Consider the following 22875-nt stretch of genomic DNA (forward strand, 5'->3'; position numbering starts at 1 on the left):
TTTTCAGTTCTTTGCTACCACAAAAGAGCAACTATAAATATTTTTGTGCAAACAGGTTCTTTCCCATTTTTTAAAATCTCTTTGGGATACAGACCTGGTAGTGGTGTGTCCCTGATTTTTAACTGATTCTTATAAAGCATGGTTTCTTGGCCATTTCCCACTCCAAGGGCTCTCTTGGATGTCCATGACATAAAGCATGTCAATATCATTCTTAAAATGGAAAGTCTGGAAATCAATACAACACTAATTGAGATGATGGTGGGACACATAGGTAAAGATGTACAACAAATAGGAATATCTAGCTAATGCATGAGTGATAGTTATTAAATATTCACACTCAAAATGAGCAAAATCTTTTAGGATAAATCACCTTGAAAAAAGAGATAATAGTTTACAACGTGAAGAAGAGTAACAAGCATTTATATTACACCCACAGTGCCTGGAATTGAACTAAGAACTTTTTACTTTTAAAGCCAATAACTTATTTGAAACTCACAATAACACTGAGATATAGGTACTATTATTGTCTCCATTTTCTAGTTGAAGAAACTGAAACAGTCAAAGGTTAAGTAATTTGCTCAGTCATACAGCTAATAAGTTTTCTGGGGCCAGACTGGAAATCAAGTCCTCCTGACCCAATAGTCTATCCAATGTATCACAAGATGCCTGGCAATCACAAAACAAAAAAGACTTAGAGGCAAATCTGTTTACTTCCTACTATAAAAAGCGTTGTACAGTAGCTATTAATTTTTAATTAAAAATTACACAATAATAGAAAACCCAGCAGCTATTTATAAACCTCAATGACCCTAACAATTTTTGAAAAAGTTATTTTCCTTATTGGGTCATCTTTCCTATATTATGTCTGATAAATATCCTAAAGAGGATCCTGAAAAACTAGTATAAAAGAAAAAATTATGGCTAACTTGATATGTACAATTTATAAATACAATATTTGGAGGCAATTTCCCCTCATTCATTTCAATTTAATTCATTATAATTCATCATAATATTTATTATCTTTTATTATATATAGTAGTAATAAACCTATCCCTTCCCCAAAATGGTAAATGACAATGGATAGGATAATAACAATGACAATACTGTGACTTGTATAATGAAGAATCCTTGGGATAACTCCTTCATCTTCTTTTGGTGCACGGCAATATATTATAGCTTAACTCAGAAGTTTCCTTTTGGTCTTTTTATTAAAGAGGACACTGTATTGGAACAGCTAAATTCCCTATAGCTTTGTTATTAGATACCCAAGATCCACGTGAACTATTATTAAAAATAATGTAGCTGCTTTTTCTTGAAAGACTTTTTTGTGTCACAGGAAAGGATAGTTTTTATGAATACTTTTAACACAAATGAGAGGTAGAAGGTCTTGCTAAATTAAATGTAAGTAACAAGGCCGGTATATTTAATTGTGACTTAGTCCTAGCTATGTTAAGTAACAGGTCTATTAACAGAAAGATGAAAGATGACAATATAAAAGAAAAATAAAGAGAAATCATCAGGCATTCTGGAGAATTAGTGTCCTACTCAAATGGTTAGAAGGTGCTTCAAAGTCTATACATATAGCTAAAAAATATTATTGCCTTTAGTGCAACTCAGGAACTTTTCCCCTTTAAATAATTATAATATAATTGCTAAGGCAATTTACCTTTTCAATCTTTTAACAAATTACTTCCTCCCCTCCCCCTATTCCTTCCTTTCCATATTCTATAGTCTAACAAAATGGGCCTCCCTGCATTTCCTTATAAAAAGTACTTTTAAAAAATTTCATCACCCTTCAACAGGTTGGTCCTCTTGCCTGAAATGCATTCCCTCCTTTCATACCTTGTTCCCTCTTTTCATCAATTTCATCAAGCAATTGATAAACATTAATTAAGCACTTTGGCTGGATATTTTTGTGTGGTTATACAAACACATACATCTCCTTAACAACAGAGAATATTTCACTTTTTGTGCTTATATTCCTTAAAAAAAGTAGTCACTGAAATGCTTGCTGATTGATGGACATGAGGCAAAGACTCTAGGTCATTATAGAACATTCAGTAGAATTCTATTACAATTTTACATTAATATAGCACATTTACAAAGTGTCCCTTTCACATCCTTGCAAACTAGCTAGCTCATGCACAAATTACCACTCTCTTTTAGAGAGAGAAAAATGATACTCAGAGATTAGGTCATTGTTCCTTAGTCACCCAGGAGGTAGAGTTCGGACTTGCAACCATGTCTTCTCCACTAAGAATGATTGTGTTAATCGAGGGTGTACATACTAAAGATCAAATTAGGTCCTCAGAACTGTAACACATACATAGTATAAAAGCCTGGTCTCGTTCACTTTGCCTATTAACTGTGTCAAGAACTTGTTTTCCAATATCATATTTACAAACGGATATTACTTGAAGTGTCCGTTTTAATTAGGGCCACAGAAGGAGATATGGAAGTTAGAGAGAAATCTGATCATCAAAATTAACGACTGTGAAACATGACATGGAGCCATGCATGAATTATAGTGCAGCAAATGAGGTCTGAGATGGGATTGTCCCCCTACAGTTTGGTTTTTCCCAGTCCTTGGAGGAGTGTTCATGACCTAACGGCGTGAGGAAAAGTGGAGAGGGGTATCTCTGTCATCAATTATTAGTTACCAAGACCCTGGCAAGAGCAAGGTGCTGAACTCCTAAATCCAGTGGAGAGTAATAAACATGATTCAAGGGTTAGGAAATGAGATTTATGAGGGAAGGTCAAAGCAACTGGAGTTATATAGCCAAGAGAAGAGAAGACTGACAGGTGATTTAATAGCCATCAGATATATGAGGGGATATTACCACAAAGCACAGTGAGCAGCTGTTCCTTATAGCTACTGAGGACCATTCAGGAGAAAATGGGATTAAACTATAGCAAGATGAAGGGCTTAAGTTAGTAATAAAGAGAGAGTTTCTTGACAATACATATTACTGACTGAGAATGGGCATTGGGAGACAGAGGAACATGCCAAGAAAATGTAAAGTAATATGAAAGAATAAGAGCATGGCTTGAAAAAATACTAGAAAGTTGCATCATCATCAAATATCTAGGAAATCAAATACCTAGGACATCAAATACCTAGGAAACAAATGTCTGGCTATTGCTTCTGTAGCCTGAAATTCTCCCTATTTCTTTTGTTATCCTTGGGTTTTTCCATTTGATCTGACATTGCTAGAGAAGTAAAAGCAAAATGAATGATGCTCTGTGTCCAGGGAGTTACTGCTGAATGGAATAGAATCCAGCTCTTCCAAGGCTGACATTAAAGACCAAGGGGGAAGCTGTCCACAAAGACACCCTGACAGTGTTTACAGGCAAATGACTACATGATGAGCTGGGGTATATACCTTTAAAAGCCTCTGAAGTGACCGCTATTTTGGCAAGGGGTAGTGGAAAGCAAAGTGGAACAATAATCCAAAATTCTAGGTTCAAATTCCAGATTTGAAAAAAAAATTCTTTATATGAGACATTTAATTTACCTAAACTCCTTTGTATTTAGTCCTACATGATCAGAGTTCAGATGGAAGAACTCTAGGTCAATTTCTATCTATAATTATAATTTCTCCCAGATGGAGATGAGAGAGATAAGACCTCCTTTTCTAAAGACCTTTTAAAAAAATAAACCATTGAATGGAATCATTTTAATAAGGGTTTCTGTGCCCATAAAAAGGGGTAATACATGCTCTACTAATTTCATGGACTTTTGTGAAGACCAAATAAGATAAAAAAAATAGGCGGGCTCTTCAAATTTTAAAGACTCTGTAAATGGTAAATAAATAAATAAGGACTTGGACTATAGTCCTTACTATAGGTCAACACTATTTTTTTTTAAATGAAAAAGGTCAGAGGTTAAATTATGCCACTGACTAGAACAACTGTAGGTAATAAAAAGTCAATATAATATTGTTAGGCTACAATCCAACATATAAGTCAAATTCAACAGTCTCTGGGAAGAAGGTTCTGACTATTTTATAATTTATCCTGCCTGGCTTGTTCCAATTCTTCTTTCTCCCACTGTAAATTTAGCAATAACGATAATAGTATTACTGGTAGAAGTTAACATTTATATAGCGCTTTCTGTAGAAATGGAATAGGAAATATATTGATTAAGTATTGATTAAGATAAGGAATTTTAAGAAGGTGTCTCTGAGGCTGAAGGATTAGTGGATGCCAGGCACTGTGCTAACCACATTTGATTCTCAATGGATTCTCACAACTTTGGAAAGTTGGAACTATTATTGTCCTACTGAGGAAAAACACAGGGTAAGAGACTTGCAGATGATCATACAACGAGTAAGTGTTTAAGGCTGGATTTGAAATTCAGTCTTTCTGACTCCAGGTCCTAGGTCTATCCACTAATGTCCCTCAAACCCAGACACCAAAACATCAATCAACAACAGAATGACCCTGAGTCTATGTCCCGCTCACTATTCTAGGATCTATTGATATATGTCCTACAAGAAGAGGGCATAGGATTTAGTCTTAGCTCTGCTAACTTAATATGGTCCAGTGATGTGAGGCACGTCACAGCTTCTCTGAGCCTCAGTTTCCCTATCTGGAAAACAGGAGAGGAAAGGGAGTTGGGATTATTTGACTTAGGAGGTCCTTTCTAGTTCTAAATCTATTAATACCAAGACCATTGACTCATTTGGCTATATTCCTTGAGGTCATTCTCCCAGTATGCTGGGCACTATGTAAGTAAATTTCTCTGACCTTTGAGAAACGTATAATGGAGAGGGGATATTCAATCTTTTTTCTCTGAACTATAGGTCTGGATATCCTAGGATGATAGGCTCAAGAGCTAGAAAGGTCTTTAGAAATCATGAATGCCAGACAACAAACACACACACACATTATATAAATAAACCTCAGCTTAGAAAGGTGAAATGACTTCTTTAAGGTCACAAACATAAGAAGCTGCAGACCCCAGACTGGAAGTCAGGTAGTCTGACTCCAAAGGGCTTTGTATGAAGAGCCATGTAAATGTCAGTTGTGAGCATCTAGGAAGGCACTCGCCCAGTTCAGGAGGTAATTCAAAGGAAAAAAAAAACGAAGAATTTTGGTGTTTTCCATCAAGTCAGGGAAGGTAATTAAGGTTCCAAATGCCTTCGGATCATTAGTTTTTGGAGCTCTGAGCAAATACTATCTGTGACTGACATGTCCTAGGAAAAAGAATAAAATGGATAATTAAAAGAGTACAGATGACATTTCTAGGAAAGATGAAAAAAATGACCAAAAATGTCAACTGAAAAAGAAGAGTTTACATTATTATAATGCATCAAGGTTTGCAAAGTGCTTAACATTATTATAGTGTTCAATGCTCCCCTGGTCCTATGATAGGTGCGGTTATTATCAATTAATATAATATGCATCATTTTTTTTTGCTTGGATTTGGAATTTCATTGATATTCCTCCAAGGGAAGAAACTCCCTTTATCACTGCAAATGAGCATTTATCTGCTTTTCTTGGTGTATTATGAGGTTAAATGACTCAGTTGGGTCACACAGCCACTCTCTGCCCTGGGGTCCTGCACTGCAGTGGTGAGAGTTCATCCTATCTAGCTCCCCACAGAGCAGCCCTAACTGTGCTCTTGAATCATTTTCTTGCTATATCTCAGAGGTACTCCACCATACCCTTTCCATCTCTTGCTTTGGGAACCAGGAATTAGAACATCCTTTAATTCCTGGAAAGGGCATGTCAATTAATTGTGACTCTATTCCTCTTTCCTCTGACTTCCCAGAGTAAAACACTCTTTCCTGTATAGGAAGGGGTGTGTGGTTGTTTTATGTGTGTGTGTGTGTGTGTGTAGACAAATACATGTGTGTATATATAAATTTGTAGCTATATATATATATATACATATATATATATATATATATATATATATATATATATATACTTGTGTTCTCTTAAACCTTCTCAAACATGAAGTCCTCTAAGGCAGGAATTTTCCCTGTTTTTGTATTTATATTCCCAGGTGCTTAGCACAGTGTCTGGCATATAATAAACACTTTAAAAGCTTTCTCATTCATTCACTGGTCAAAGGTAGCACTTGAACCTGGATCTTCCTGGCTCTAAGGCTGGTTCTCTACACTCTCATGCCACGTTGGTTGTTTCTGACATTACTCTTCCCTCCCTCTGGCACCATAAATAATGGGACAATGGCTAACAGATTCAGTGAATTCCCCTGTCACCGAACTGTTAAATTGCTTGAGGTAGAATTCCAAGCCAGGTACAAGACTCCAAGCACACTAGCTGCCTCAGTATTGGCTGTTTGAAAATGGCACAGAGATCTCTTACAAGGCATAGATAAAATTCAAAATCATACGCTTGATGCCTAGATTAGAACACACAACTCTAGTTCAGGCCCCAAAAGAGCTGATTACATGACTTATTGCTGGTCTTAGTTTCTTAACAGGAGAAATAAAATGAACCTGAAAGACATATCAGGAAAACTTCCCTTTGGATAAATAAACCAGCTGTTTCACTCAAGGTGAAAAGTGGTTTCCAGCTGACCTATTTTACTAGTAAGGCCCTTAAAGGAGGGAACTGAATCACAAAATCCCTGACTTATGACCAACACCTGTTTGGGTTATTTGCCATTTAGTTTTACACAATTCCTGGTCAAAAGTTCACTGCTTCAAATGTTTTGATTTGTAAGCCAAGCATCTAGGTCCACAGAAACTATATTTGTTTTCTTCACAAAAACAACAGAAAAAGAAAAGGAAAGAGGATGACTAAAACCTAACCGTCATGGCCTAAGATGAGGGGCACCATATTCGGTACTGGTGAATTAGGTTCTAGCTGTAGTTTAGGGGCTGTTTTTTCCTCTCCTGTTATTAATAAGGCAGGAGTGATTATGAGTTTCCCTCCCTCACTAAAATAATACCATTGAAAGATTTGATTAAATGCACAAAAGGAAGTTTATAAAAAAGTGGGCCATTTGAAGATGATATGAAATTTATTGAATACTTTTAAAAGAGCAAGCAGCATGAAATTGAGACATTTTATATACAATCTACTTTTGGGATTCCACTCCTTTTTGTGTTTTTTATATTTCACAATTTTTTAAAAAGGTTACAAAAAAAATGAGTCCATTACCAAATTCATTCCTAGTTTCCTCATTTGTAAAACAGATAATCAAACTGTCCACTCAGCTCACAAAGCTATTGTGGGGACAAAAGATATATTAGAAAATATTTTAAGAGAATTAAAATGCTTCAAAATCAGTACATTATTCATTCTCCCATCTCGGTGGAATGCTATGACAATTCATTATATATGAGAGGTTTTACAGATTGCAGAATGCATTCATACATCGTTGCACACATTTATAATCCCTACCCACACACCCATTTTCTTTAAAATCCATGAAAATTACATGATTATTCCAATTTGAAGATCATTCCATTTGAGAAGGGAGATGCAAAACTGTGGATGAGGAGTTGTGTTTTCCCTAGAGCATGTCAAGATTTTACCATTTTCCCTAAGCAATGGGCTGATTTCTTCATAGTTTTCCCGTTCTTAACATACTAGAAAAATCCAGGCTGTAGTTGCACATTTCAGCTGACTCTCAGCTTTAGACTTCCTGACACTTTGTTATGGGTTTGGAAAACTTTTTAAGGAAATGTTCACTTTTTTTTTTAGTATGCCCTTTCCTGGATTTGGAAGTAGAGAATCAGCTTCCAAAACAATAGGGCTATTACTTCCTACCTGTATCTTTGGGTGAATCCCTGAACCCCAAGAGACTGGGTAACTTCATCAGTTGAAGGGGTTGGACTGTTTGATTTTTAAGATTCTTGTTAGCTCTATAAATATTCTATTAAAGTCTGTACCTAGTGGAAAGCTTCTTTTTGTAACTAGGTTTGTTTCTGAAATTATCACTCCTTTTTCTTCCTCAGGACCATTTAGATCACATCATCAGCTTTTTGCTTTAGAAGGATCTTCTGTTCCACTACAACTTGTTCAGTTGTTTTCAGTCATGTCTGACTCTTAGTGACCCCCCAGATGTAGGATGCTAAGCTTTGTATGGGCTATCCTAAAAATTTTAGTTTGGCTTTAAGCTTCCACAAAGCTTAACCTTTGATAGATTATCCTTCACCTTAATTTCCACAGCTGTAAGGGGAGAGTATAATTGTACCCATTTCCTAGTTTTGTTGTGAGGATGGAATGGGATTATATACATGTGTGCCTCTTTATAAACTTTAAAGTGTTGTCATTGTTCAGTTATTTCAACTGTGTCCAACTCTTCATGACCCCGTTTGGGGTTTTCTTAGCAAAATACTGAAATGTTTTATCATTTCAATCTCCAGCTCATTTTACAGTTTAGGAAACTGAGGCAAACAGGATTAGATGACTTGTCCAGGGTCACACAGCTAGTAAGTGTATGAGGCCAGGTTTGAACTCAGGTCTTCCTCATTCCAGGGCCGGTGCTCTATCTACTGCATCAACTAGCTCTCCCTTCCTCTGGAAACATCTTTTCTTTTAAGAGTTCTAAGACAAGTCTCTTTTTTGTCCTTTTACTGAACTCTCTGAAATCCACTATCCTAAAGCCCAGGATACATCCCCTCTTTGGCTATTATATATTCTCAGATGACACAGGGACTTTCTAACAAGGTTCTCATCACTTCTCATCACTTCCACTTGACCAACCAATTCTTCCTTGCCAGCCAGAATAAACTCCAGAGTGGCAGTTTCCCTCTCATTACTCTCTCAGCATTCTGAGAGATGGACCTGTCAAGCAAAGCAAGTTGAGAGTTTTTCAGAGAGTTGACTTTTAATGGAAGAAGGCTTCCAGCAGATGCTCAGAGTCTGAGCCTTTCCCAACACTACTATATCTCACCTCCCTGACAGCTAACTTTGGCTAATGAGGAATGATCAGCTTTTTGGGAAAAACACAGATGCAGGTTCAAGATGAATAGTTCACCATTACAAAGTGCTGTGGTTTTAGGGGATGGTGCCACAATCCTTTTTTCGTGTCTTATAAAAATGCTTACCTTCTATCTCACAATTGATGCTCAATGTTGGTTCCAAGTCAGAAAGAGCCGTATGGGCTAGGTAACGGGGGTTAAGAGACTTTCCCAGGGTCGCAATGGCTAGCTAGGAAGTATCTGAGGCTAAATTAAAATCCAGGACTTCCCATCTCTAAGCCTGGCTCTCTATCTGCTTAGCCACCTAGTTACCCCTATACTGTTTTCTTCTGAAAAACTTCTCTGCTTCTAATTCTTGCAGAAAAGATTTCACAGGATGATTTTGTCTTTCAAAAAACCCTTAAATGACAGTGAGAAATATTTTTTTGCCATGAGCACATGAGTCTTCCTTGTTTAGGGAGTTAGTTCCTTCTACTAATTCATCACAATAAATCCCCCCTCTACACGTGTTACATCATAAGAGTCTCTATGGCAACTGTGGATGATATTAAAATCATGTCTGTGACTAAAAAGAAAGGAGAAGCAGGGTGGCAAGGGTGGATGATCTCCTAAGCAACAAATACGGTTTTTCCATGGAGACATCCCATTGTGAATGAAAGAAAGACAAGTAGATAATAGACAAGGTACAAAATACTTTCTAAATATAGAATTTTACTAAGCATTGTCAATTGCAATTTAAAGACTACCACATTGTTGCATTCAACTTAGAAAACGATCATGGGCAAAAAGCTTCTACCCGGCTTAACATTTCAAGAAATGAGGGCACGATGTGCATTTTTCTTGTATTCCCTTCTTAACAGGATTTGTCATAGATTATTTTTAACTGCATATCAAACAAAAGAAACCCAAACGGAGCAATGTATAAGTAATGTTTCAGGCATGCTTAAAGAAAAGCAACTATCCTCAAATCTAAACTTATTAGACAGATAAACTGGGAAGGTGTTAAATTGCGCTAAACAAGCTTTCTGAATACAAAAATCTACTCTACATTCCTATGAATAATAAATTGCCGTAGTATATTTATTCACACATGTATGTATATATTGACACACATATATACATATGCTTGACTCTCAATGTATATCATAATTAAGACAATTGATCCAAATGTAACTTCTGGGAAATTGTTATATAATAATAATCACAAACATTTAAATCCCTCATTTATCATCTCATTTAATTCTCACAACAACCCCAGTAGGTGGGTTCAATTATAATCTCCCCTTTATAGGTAAGGAAATGAAGCAGAGGGAAGTTAAGGCAGAATCAGGGAGCTAATGTTCCTGAGGAGAGATTCAAGCCCAGATCTTCTGCCTTCAAGTCAAGCACTCTACTCCCTACCACAAACTCTATCTGTATTTGCCTTTCTCGTACAAATCATTAAAACATTTCCCAAATATTCTTGCATCCATCCAGTGAATCTGTCTTTAATGTCATTTGGCCCTTACAATTCTTTAATGTACATTCCCTCGGCATCTCTATATGGAGTTTGCACTACAACCACAGAATTCTTGACTACTAGAGCTGGAAAGAGCCTCCTTTGCGTGAGTAACACTCATGCAATGACTTTCACCACTAAATAAAGCTTGTGACTCAGTGACCTAGAAGCCTTCCTTCTGAAGCTGTCACAAAATAAGATTCCACTTCTATAAAATGTCAAGAACATTTGATCTAACTGGAATCTTTGAAGTTCCTCCCCATAAAGGATGGCTGTCCTATCCTCTGTCCTTTTGCTTCTGCATAGGATATGGTCCAGGATCACTATGATGCAATCCTTCCTCATCTCAGCTCAACTGGCATCTTTTATAAGAAGTCTTTTAGGGCCACCTAGATGGGGCAGGGAATGGAGTGTCAGGACTCTAGTCAGAAAGACCTTATCCTGAATTCAAATCTGGCCTCAAATACTTAAACGTTGTGTGACCCTTGGCAAGTCCCTTAACCTTGTTGGCTTTAGTTTCTATATCTAACAAGTGAACTGGAGAAAGAAATGGCAACCCACTCCAGTATATTTGCTGAGGAAACTCAAAAGGAATTATAATGAGTCAGAAACAATTGAACAACAACACTATGAGATGTTTTTTATCATCCCCCTAATTGTTAGAGCTCTACTCTCAAAATAATTCCACATTTCCCTACAGAATGCAAACTCCTTTAGGACAATTTATTTTGGTTTTTGTATTTCTGGCCCCTATCAGAGTGCTGGTTCAAGGTAGGAACTTGGCAAATGAATGGAATTGAATTAGGACTCAATTAGTCTGAACCTCCCCTTTCTTAAGATTTTTTTTTTATCTAGCACTTAACATAGTACAGAACAGAAAGTATACAAAGATACTTTTTATTCATTCAAAGAGATGAAATGGCAGACCTGAACTGTAATTCTAATCTTCTATAATTTTGTCCAGTCAGGATCATATTCCTGGCTAAAAGAAGTGCTTGGAAAAGGTAAGAGGAAAGGGTGGATATCCTGACAGCCATATGACTACACTTTTAACTTGTAATAAAGGACCACATATTAGTCACAGCACCCCCAACTTGTATTCCTCTTGAATTTATTTAATTAGTTTGTTCAAATTCTTTTACCATTTTGGACCTAGCCATACAACATGTTAGTTTTCCTTCTTAGCCTTTGAGTCATTTGTAAATGTGATAAACATACTACAAATGCTCTTATCCAATTCACTGATAAAAAAATATTATATAGCAGAGAGACAAGGAAAGGACTAGGGACAATCCTGTAGAGGTCTCCCTCCAAGATTATACTGCTGTCCCATCAATAAGTAGCAACTCATTAAGCATGGTCATTCAGTTCTGAATCTAAAGTTTTGTTATTATCTGTTGATTTTAAACATTCCGCAAACATCTCTCCATCCTGTTTACAAGGACAGGGTGAAGGACTAATTCAAAGCTCATAAACACACCCAAACATCATCTCAAATCCAATTCTCCCTCCTAGGAATCAGAGGAACATCACTATGTTGAGGCTTTTATTCTGGAAATCTATGCAGATAAATTTGACCCAAGTTTTGTTTGATACAGAAGCTCTTGTTTTAAAATTTCTCTTTTTCAAAAAATATTTTTCAACTCTGGTGGCAAAGGCAAATTGAGAGGCCACCATTCAATGGGGAATGGTTGAACAAATGGTATATGACTGTGATAGAATGCTACTGAGCCATAAAAATGATGACCAGCTTAATTTAATGAAACAAAATCAAAAATCAAAAAATGGATGGGCATACATGAAATTATCAAGAGTGAAACAAGCAGAACCAAGATAACATTATACAATAGAAATACTGTTTGAGGAATTACTTGTGAATGTCCACCTCAAGAACTGAAAAATAGAAACATGAGACATAGTATGTGTGTGTGTGTGTGTGTGTGTGTGTGTGTGTGTGTGTGTGTGTGTGTGTACTTTTGGGGGGGGGTTAAATGAAGCCTTCTTTAGTTCTAGGAGGGGAATGAGAAATGGAAATAACCTGGTAATATTAATTTAATCAACAAAAAATGAAATAATAAAAATTCTAGGTAAACAAAAACAAAAACAAAAGGAGTCCTTTCCTGAGTGCTCAGTGCATAACAAACAGTTCTTCAGAGGAGAAGACTTCTTTGCTTTCAAGAATGCCTTGATGTTGGTTCATAAGTCTTTGGTTCTTCCACTAATATTTGACATGAGAAAGCCATCACCCCTGTGTTTCACTGTGGATCACGGCAATCCCTTCTTGGTGACTTCCTCACTAACTTTTAGCTAAGGAGGTCTTTTAAAAAAATTAATCTTTGCTGAATGCTCATTAATAATAATACCAGCTACACCCACATCAAATGAACGATAGACTCCAATGATTCCACAACATTTAATTTTCTCCTTAGGTCTTTAAAGAAGACATCCAGTAGATTATCCATAACTAATAAATGGGGATTTGCTGGCTGATTGAAATTCAATGGGTGATGGCCTATGATTATTTTAACAATGCCTCACTTTCGGTAATAAAATTTACTCCTTTTTTCTTTTAAGTGTATCTCTGGGTGAATTAAAGGAATAGTTATATCAAATGGCACTTACTAGGATGAAATGCATTAACAGTGAACACCCACAAAGGGACCTAAGGAACCATGCATAGTTCATGAGAAGTAAAATAACCACACTTAATGGCTGGCAAAACCAATAGAGCGGAATATATCCATACTGACAGCCCTAATAACAGCCATCCCATTTACTCTCTACTCTTTTTAACCCTTTATTTGTTTGTAGGGAAAATCAAAACTCTCTTTAGAATCATTTAAATTCTATAAGGAAACCAGAGTAATGTTCAGAGCTAGATATGTCAGCAAAACATTTTTAGGAGCCTAAAATTCTAGATGGTACAGTGGATAGAACACTGGATCTGGAGTCAGGAAGATTTGTCTTCCTGCATTCAAATCTGGCCTCAGACGCTGATTAGTTGTGAGATTCTGGACAAGTCACTTACCTTTATTTGATACCTTAGCTCATCATCTGTAAAATGAGCTGGAGAAGGAAATGGTAAACCAATCTAGTATCTTTGCCAAGAAAACACAAAATGTGGTCACAAGGAGTCAGATAAAACTGAAAAACAACCGAGCACTGAGGAAAATCCTATTAAAAGAGTCTCATGCTGAGCAGTAGAAAGTGTGCTAGAGTAAGAGGATTACAGTTCAAAATCTAGTTTGATTACTTATGACCTATGCAACTCTGGTAAAATTTCTTAACCTTTCTAGGCTAGATTCTGCATTTGTCAGTTATAGGAATGGGGCTGAAGGATCTCTAGAGTCTCTTTGAGCTCTCTTAAACTACTGGGTCAACTACACTGATTACTAAAAAAAAAAAATAGCATCATAAAATTTGAAATAGGAAAGACCTAAGAGATTTTCTATTTCAACCCTTTTATTGTATAGGTGAATAAATAAAGGCTCAAAGACACATAAGTATTTGATGGCACAGAATCCAGGTCTCCTGACTCAAAACCATGTCTGGGGTTGTTTGCATCAGAAGATCTTCAACTTCCTTCCCCTCTGCCTCCTTCCCTTCTTTCCCTCTTCTTTTCCTTCATTTCTTCCTTCACACTCTTTATTATCTTTTCTTCCTTCCTTTCTTCCTTTCTTCCTTCCTTCTGTCCTTCCTTCTGTCCTTCCTTCTTCCTTCCTTCCTTCCTTCCTTCCTTCCTTCCTTCCTTCCTTCCTTCCTTCCTTCCTTCCTTCCTTCCTTCCTTCCTTCCTTCCTTCCTCCCTCCCTCCCTCCCTTCCTTCCTTCCTTCCTTCCTTCCTCCCTCCCTCCCTTCCTTCCTACCTTCCTTCCTCCCTTCCTCCCTTCCTTCCTTCCTTCCTTCCTTCCTTCCTTCCTTCCTTCCTTCCTTCCTTCCTTCCTTCCTTCCTTCCTTCCTTCCTTCCTTCCTTCCTTCCTTCCTTCCTTCCTTCCTTCCTTCCTTCCAAAAAGAGAGAAACAAGAACTGTTGGAGAGATCATATATACCACCATGACAGTGCTCTGAATCCAAATACATTTCCTACATTTCTAAACCTCCACCTGCAATTATCTACCAAATTATCCATGCAAATTGTGATTTAGCAACTTAAATAATGTGAATTTTGGGTTATACAAATTCCTAACTGCTAATGAATTTAATTTCAATCTCAATCCCTTATCCAATAAAGGACAAGAATGACTTCCTTTTTTTGGTCTCTGTATTCTTAGCATAATGCCTTGTAAAAATTATCTATCAATGAACTGATAATTAAATATTGAATGTTAATTAATAAAAAACTGTGCTAAGTGGTTGTCATTAAATGTTTGCTGAACTGAAAGAATACTACTACTAATATTATAAATATTAATAAAAAGTTGGTATTAATGTAGCACATTGGGAAAAGTCTACAAAGCACTTTAAAATATTATCTCATTTGATCCTTATAACAACCCTGGTAGGTAGGTGCAATTATTATAAATCCCATCACTCAGAACAGGAAACTGAGGCAGATAGAAGTTGTGACTTATCCAGAGTCAGACAGTATCTAGATCATATTTGAATTCTGCTCTTTCTGACTGCAGGACGAGCATTCTATCTACTATACCACCTAGCTGACCCTTAATTAGAAAAAAAATAATCATAAAGCATATAAATGCTGGTCATACAACTAGATAGTGAATGATAAGATGTCAGGCCAAGAGTTAGGAAACCTCATCTTGCTGAATTTAAATCTGGCCTCAGACACTTACTGTGTGACTCTAGGAAACTCATTTAACCCTGTGTGCCTCAGTTTCCTCATCTATAAAATGAGCTGGAGAAGAAAATGGCAAATCACTCCACTATCTTTGCCAAGAGAACCTGTAATGGGGTCAGAAAGGAATGAAGAATTAGATGTGCCTGAAAATGACTGAAGAACAGCAAACAATTCTAATTTCTTGTGAATCTTTCTTAAGTTTCTTAGGTAGAGTATGCAATGAGGAAGGTAGAGAATAGGAAAAAATGAATATTCTAAGTTAACTTTGGTGATCACTATTGATTTTCTTAGATAAACCTAGTCTCTTTAACTTGTGTCTTGGCTGTCTGAGGGACGAATACAAATAGCTACAAATAGCTTTTCTGAGAAGCTTTTGGTTTCTGATTTCTTAGGGATAATCCTACATTGCAATGACATTTGTTTGCTTCACTTCAAAACTTTGGCTATTTCCATGTGCATGCGTGCGTGCATATGTGTGTATGGGTGTGTATGTGAGTGTGTGTGTGTGTGTGTGTGTGTAAAAACAGGCCTTGATCTGTGAAAATGATTTTGTCAGGCAGTTTGGCACAACTTTAATTAAACCCAGGAAGTAGCTTCTTCGCTTTTCTTCAGTGAAGAATAATTTATCTTTGACTTCAACCAAGCCTAGTGCTTAAAAGAGTCAATGGAGAGAGAGTTTAGTCCTGGGAGAAGAAATCCAATTATTCTCTCCAATCAGGCACTTCTGAAAGTCATGCTTTTAGGGGCCTGCGGCTTCAGCCCAAGCTCAGGCCAGTGTTCCCCAAGCAGCATCACATGACCACTGCCAAAGGCAACTTTGGGGAAAATGAAGAGCCAGCATGGTGTCCAAGTGCATTTAGCTGCTAAATCTGACAGCAGCATCTCTGCTCTCAGGGCTATCGTCTAAGTCTTGTTGAGGGTTCTGGCTGACAACATGACTGTGGCAAATTCCTAGATACTGGCTTCACTGGCCTCAGGTGTCATTCTCGGTGATGACAGCCACTGTCTTGGGGGATGGGGGAGGGCTAAAACATGGATTAATGTCATCTCAGTGTCACTGAATATAACACTGAGGCTGCAATACAGAAGACACTGACAGACAGTGTTTATGTGTGGTAGCCTGTGACTGCTTCAGATAGCCACTCCCTGTAGGTACTGTCAGAAGAATGAACCAGGTATGGGAGGGGGAAGAAAGAAAGGAAGGAAGGAAGGAAGGAAGGAAGGAAGGAAGGAAGGAAGGAAGGAAGGAAGGAAGGAAGGAAGGAAGGAAAGGAGGGAGGGAGGGAGTAAGACAGGGAGGGAGAAAGGTAGGAAGACAGGGAGGGAGGGAAGAAATTAGGAAGAAAGGAAGGGAGGAGGGAAGAAAGGAAGGAAGGAAGGAAAGGTGGAAGGGAGAAAGGGAAGATGGAAGGGAGGAAGGAAAGAAAGAAGAAAGGATAGAATGGAGGAGGAAGTTAAGAAGGAGAGAAGGAAGAAAAGAAGGAAGGAAGAAAAAGGAAGGAAGGAAAGAGATAAAAGGAAGGAAGAAAAGTGAAAAAAAGGAAGGAAGGAGGGAAAAAGGGGACGAAGGAAGTCTACCTTTATGCTAGAAAAGAATCCTAACAAGAAATTTATATGACCACAACCATAGGATACATTTGTGGAAAATAGAACGCAGCCAAATTTAAGAAAAACCTCTTATTTATTTGACTAAATGAAAACATCAGCTTTTTTCATTCCTTGTAGTCTGAGTGCTTAGAAGACTACCTAGCACAACTCTATCATTTTACAGATGAGGAAATTAAGGCATAGAGAGGTTAAGTGACTTTCCTAGGGCTGTGTAACTACTTAAGAGTCTGAGACAAAATATGAACCCAGAACTTCCTGACCTCAAGTCCGTGGCCGTATCCCTGATTTGAAATGACAGAAATAGGATTTGAACCCAAGTGTCCTGGTTCTAAGTTCATTATTCTTACTACACTGCTAAATTTGGATTTGACAAATGGTATTTGAGCCTCCTTCTGAAGTAAAGATTTTATGATTTCGGATTTAATTTAATGAGCCTTCACTCCATATGGTATCTAGGGCATATTAGTTAGTTTTGCCTTGCCCATGCTGTAATAGTCAGTGAAAACCAAAAGATTGGAATGGGAAGTCCTGTATCAAATTAGTTGGCTTTTTCTACTCTTCAAAGAAAAATGCAAATTCTATTCAGTAAGAGATTAAAAGCATCAAAAAATGTCCATCAATTGGGAATGATGGAAAAAGTTTTGGTATATAATTGTGATGGGAAACTATTGTGCTATAAGAAATAGAAAGCAGGATGCTTTCAGAAAAACTTAGGAAGACTTGCATGAACTGATGCAAAGTGAAGTGAGCAGAACCAGGAGAACAGTGTAGATAGAAACAGCAATACTGTATGATGTTCCACCATGAATAATAATAACTTACCTATTCTCAGCAACACAATGATACTAAGATAATTCTGAAGGACTTATGATAAAAAAAATGCCATCCATTTCCAGAGAAAGAGCTGATGGAATCTAAATGCAGATAGAAGCATTCTTTTTTTTTAGTTTTCTTCATTTTTCTAGGTTTTTTTCCAATTATAACTAATGGGAAAATATACTGCACATGTACAACCTTTATCAATTTGCTTGCCTTTGGATGGGAGGGAGAGAATTGGGAACACACAAAAAAAATTAAGTTAAAACTTGTTTTTTACATGTAACTGAAAAAACAAAATATTTCAAAATTGAAAAAATAAAAATATAAAAAAATCCATGGAGAGTTCAGATGAGAAAGTCATTTGTTTCCTGGTCCTTTTTCTAATTTTTTAAAAAGTTAGTCTTTCAGGGCAAAAACAAGATTTTCCTGAGCCAAAGGTTTAAAGAACACACAGACCTCAATGGGGTCAGCTTGACTATATGAGTTGACATGAATTCTAACTTAATGAGAAACCACCCTGCATGGCATGATATACTATAACAGAACAAACCACATGAAGTGTCATAATTTTCCCCTAATACTTCAAAAAGAATCTTGTAAGTGAGGCAGATTCTAATATAAAACTCTGGGCTCTCTGTGCCTATCGCTTACTCTCTTGCCAGGTGTTCTAAGGAATAGTATCATTTCAAGGATAAGATTTAAATGCCTTTTTTTTAAAAGATTAATCTCTATAACTTCACAGTGAGGCAATGATGACTCAAATGAGAACTTTAGGTGACCCTGTTTTTGAAAATCACTCTTTCCTCAAGTTAAGGTTTTTCAGTAGCTTCTTCCTTTAAACTAAAATGAAAATGGGTCATGCATGGCTTTTGATCTGTGATGTTGGAGTTACTCAGATTATTTATTAGTACACACAGCATGCCTGTCTATTATAACCAAGGAAAATGTTAGTTTGGGCTTCACTGAAGCTGTAAAAATGATCTTACACTCATACTTTTCTTTCTAATATTTCTTATTACTCTCTTTCTATTTCACCAGCTAACTAACCCTTGACCTTCACTTTTTGGTCATGTTCCTACCCATCAGAGACCAGGCAGGAAAGGTTAGAGTTGAGCTTAGTATCTGTGTTGAGGGCAAAAAAAAGTTTATGCTTTTGTACAATAATATAAGTTTATACAATTAATAATTGTGCCTATTACTAATTGTTGACAAACAGAAGCTGATATTCTTTGGGAAGGGGAAAGGGGTCCTTTCAGTGCCTAAGTTTGACAAAATGTTCTAAGGCACTGATGATTAGGGATGAGGCAAGAGATGAAGAGAAAATAATTCCCTATATGCAGTGAAAAATCTACTTAGAAAAAACCAAAACTCAGAGGTCATTAAGATCATTTTCCTACTTTTATAGATGAGAAAACAGAGGCCCCAGATACTTTAAATAACTTGTCTATGGTTATACCAGAGACAGGATTTGATCACAGGGATTATGATTTCACTATTCATTTCACCATTTCCAATTGGCTCCTTTTAGATGGATTTTTAATAAAAGGTTATTGTATAGCTTTTCTGTTGTATTAAAGTAGACAGTCTGTGAGGAGTCACAAACCTTTATATTATAATCCGGGCAAAAGCAATACCTGTGACAAAGATGGCAAATAGACAAGTTGCAGTAATCATTAATAGTGAAAAGGGTCCTGTGAATTCAGCCTGTTCTAGCCCCAGAAGGAAGACAGATTTCTGCAGTGGTAACTAAAGGGATCATCCAGATGACCACCAATGGCAATGCCAGCAGCTTTGTGGGATACTCAAATTCCTCTCCATTCTCAAAGAAAAAATCGATTTGGTTGAATGAGCTTTAACAGCTCAAGGAGAAGGATTTGGGGATGAAATAGAAACCAGAAGGATAAGCTACTGAGTTTTAACCATGTGAAAATAGTTGTTTTGGAAGGTCTTCTGAGAAGCCCCCTTTTTTTCTTTCCCTTTCCTCCCACACAGGGTAAAGAATTCATCTGATTTCCTCTGCTGTTCTGTTCCTTTCAGATAACACTTGATTTTCCAAATGGACCATTAGCATGTGCAACTTTTGTCTTTGCATGGACTGACAGTGAAGTGAGATGTTCTGATTGTGATGAAAGGAAGAACTGGGTTTTGGAATCAAGTCAGGAGTCAGTTTTCAAGGCAATTGCCCCCAACAGGGAAGGAGAGGAGGATTAACAAAAAAAGATCCTTTCATAGAAAATGCCCAATCATTTACTCAGATCTCATGGTGAAAAGTCTGACAATTGATAAGTGGGTAAAAACCATGAGGCAAAAGGAAGGGAGAAATTTTGCTAATTATAAGAAAATATCTAAAATTTTTTCTCATGATCTCATAAGAGAGGTTTGCTTCATGTTTTGACCACTAAGTAGATATCCCATTTTTCTTTAAAAATTGTGCTATTTAGGAGAATCACAATCCTGCCAGAAAAGTCAAAGAAGCTATGAGCCCATATTTGAAGAATAGGATTTTGATTAGTAGGTGCCTGAAAACTAAGAGACAAATGTTGTGGCTAACTTGAAACTTGGGCACCCAACTCAGATTCCCATAGATGCTGACCTTTATTGATCTAAATTTGTCTTTGGTGTATCCACTACACACAGGGCTTTCCCGTTTTCCTGTCAATTTGTTGACATGGCTGAAATCATGATGGAATAAGGAATAAAGATGGAAAGTGCCTGTGTGAATTGAACTCACAAAATATTTGATCCCTTGAAAACCTCTGAGACCATTTGATTCTAACCTTTTATTTTTTACAGATCAGGCCTAAATAAGTTGAAGGGGATATTCCAAGGTCAAAAAGTAAATATTAGAATATAATTGAGAGCCCAAGTTTCCAGCTTGAGAAATCAATCAAATAAGAAATAGAAAGCATTTTTTTTTTTTGCAGCTCTGATTATGGGCCACATGCTGGGAAATAAAACAACAATAAAAAAGAACTGTTCCTGACCTTGAGAGGCTTACAATCTATCAAGTGTGGTATATTCTTAACTAGAATACCCTGCCTGAACAATAGTGAATTAAAATAAGACACTCAAGTTGGTATTGCAATTAAAGGACAAAATAAGTACTCTTCACTCCATCTTGTAGTTATCTGTAACTGGATCTGTGATTTCTTTGGCCTGGGGATCTTTTGGGTAAAGAAACTCTAATAAGTGTAGGTGGCAATTTCTTTACAACTTAGCAGTTTTAGTTACTTGCTGAGAGCAATGTGAGATTAAGCAACTTGCCTAGAGTCACCCAGTCAAATGTGTTCAATTTTCAACACCATGCAAAAAATTTAAAATTATGCATTATAACCATAAATAACACTTTAAAACTGTGGATAATGCTTTTAATATTTCATTTTTTAAATAACTGAAATTAAAAGTTTAAATTTTATTACTGTGATTATGAAATGTTAGTTCAGAGTTGAAGTTCAGCAGCCTTCAAACAAAGTCAACGTATACCATGACATACAAAAACTTTAGATCACATAGGCATAGAGGAAGTCAGTTAAAAAAATGTCAGTTATTGGAAAAATAGTTTAGGATTAGAAATGTAAGAAGCCATGAGATAATGTAGCTTACACAAAAGGCATATACTTTCTTATCATGAATATTTTTTAAAAAGGCACTGGAAGCTAAAAGATATGGCAAGCACACAAAAATGATATTGACTATGTCTTAACAAGTTAAGATTGGCTACTACAACGGTAGACATTTAGATTTAGCTGTCTGTTTGAGGTCCCAACATTGCTGGGTTAGAAAAAAAGATTAAAATTATCCCTACATTAGAAGAAAAGTTACATTTTGAGAAAGATACTATTTATGATTATAAGAACTTGAATACAATTCATTTAAATGAATTATTGTTTACAAAAAAGTAGGAAATGTATAAAAGTAAAGGCACAATTATTAACATTTCTCAGAAGATTTAACAAATTTAAATCAATCCTTAATGAGAACAGTCACCATCACAAGTGGTCTAAAAGAACATAGACACTACTTTGGATGACACATTTTTGATCTCCTAGTCATGCTGGTTAAAATAAAAGCTCATTTGCAAAACATTACCAAGAAATATTATAGGAAACTAGGAGTCTGACTGTCTTCCAAGTTTTTCAAAAATAGAAGGGAAAACGAGCCTCAAGAAAGCTTGGTGTGAGTGATACACAATTAAGCCATGCCATGCCTAGAGAACTCAGAGATAAAAGTAGAAAGACATCAATAAAAATAAGTGAAATGGAAAATGAGAGTTCATCATATCATCTATATTCTAGGATCTGAAACATTTCTATTAAGATATTTATGGCAATCTGTGTTTGGATTTAAAATGATATAGAAAAAAAGCCACTCAAGAATTTCAAGGAAAAGGATTGAAGTGTGAGACTACTCTAAGGAGAAAGAAGAAAATCTTATACCTGTAACCCAAGGAAAGAAAGATCATTTAAATAATATAAAACTCACTTGTTCAGGATAAAGGGGATGGAGAGGGTGGTAGTCTGTGTTAATATTCCATCTGAACTATCAGCTATAAGAGAACCTTGCTACAAACCTTGATTCTGCCACTTATTAGAAAAAAAATAATTGTAAAAACAACAGTAATACTAATAATATTATAGTTCTTACTATGTGCTAGGCACTTTGCTAAGTGCTTTATAAATGTTATCTCATTTAAGCCTCACAACAATCTTGGGTGGTAGGTGCTATTATTATCCTCATTTTACAGATGAGGAAACTGAGACAAACAGAAGTTTAAGTGATTTGCCCAGGATTACATAAATAGTAAGTATCTGAGGCCAGATTTTAACTCATCATCCTGATTCCAAGACCCACTCAGTAACAACTAAGCTGCATGACTTTGGGCAACTCACTTCTACTATGAGGCTTGTTGCCTATCCCTAAAAGGAGCTGGACTTAGATGGTCTCTTAGGTTCCTTCCAGGTCTAAATCTATGATCCTAGTCTCCTTTCTTCCAAAAAATAAATAGCAACTCAAGGTACTGAGTATAATAAGCATCTACTTTGTCCAGATTATTGTGCTAAATGCTAGGGAAGATAGTAAAATTTCTTTAGATATAGTTCATGTATATATGTGTATCTACATTAAAATGTGTGTATGTATAAAAATACAAAACAATATGAGATAAATACTAAAGGGTAAAGGGTACAATTTTACAATCAGTAAAATTTCTCCCACTGTTTAATACTAGCATACAGTGGATATGTGTGTTA

The 22875-nt window shown here is 36.4% G+C and overlaps 1 protein-coding gene and 1 long non-coding RNA gene across 7 annotated transcripts in view; one reads left to right on the plus strand and one right to left on the minus strand.

Moving 5' to 3' along the window:
- FAT3 (FAT atypical cadherin 3) overlaps positions 1-22875 on the minus strand; it is a 756780-nt gene that overhangs the window by 291904 nt on the left and 442001 nt on the right. The window lies entirely within an intron of this gene.
- Positions 9445-22875, plus strand: part of LOC103101022 (uncharacterized) — a 146607-nt gene continuing 133176 nt past the window's right edge. For all 4 annotated transcript variants that reach the window (XR_008911336.1, XR_008911337.1, XR_008911338.1 and 1 more), the window contains exon 1: positions 9445-9589. This is a non-coding gene — a long non-coding RNA (uncharacterized LOC103101022). The remainder of the gene's footprint in view (positions 9590-22875) is intronic.

The sequence above is a fragment of the Monodelphis domestica genome, chromosome 4 (assembly GCF_027887165.1).
Source record: "Monodelphis domestica isolate mMonDom1 chromosome 4, mMonDom1.pri, whole genome shotgun sequence".
Classification (NCBI taxonomy): domain Eukaryota; kingdom Metazoa; phylum Chordata; class Mammalia; order Didelphimorphia; family Didelphidae; genus Monodelphis; species Monodelphis domestica.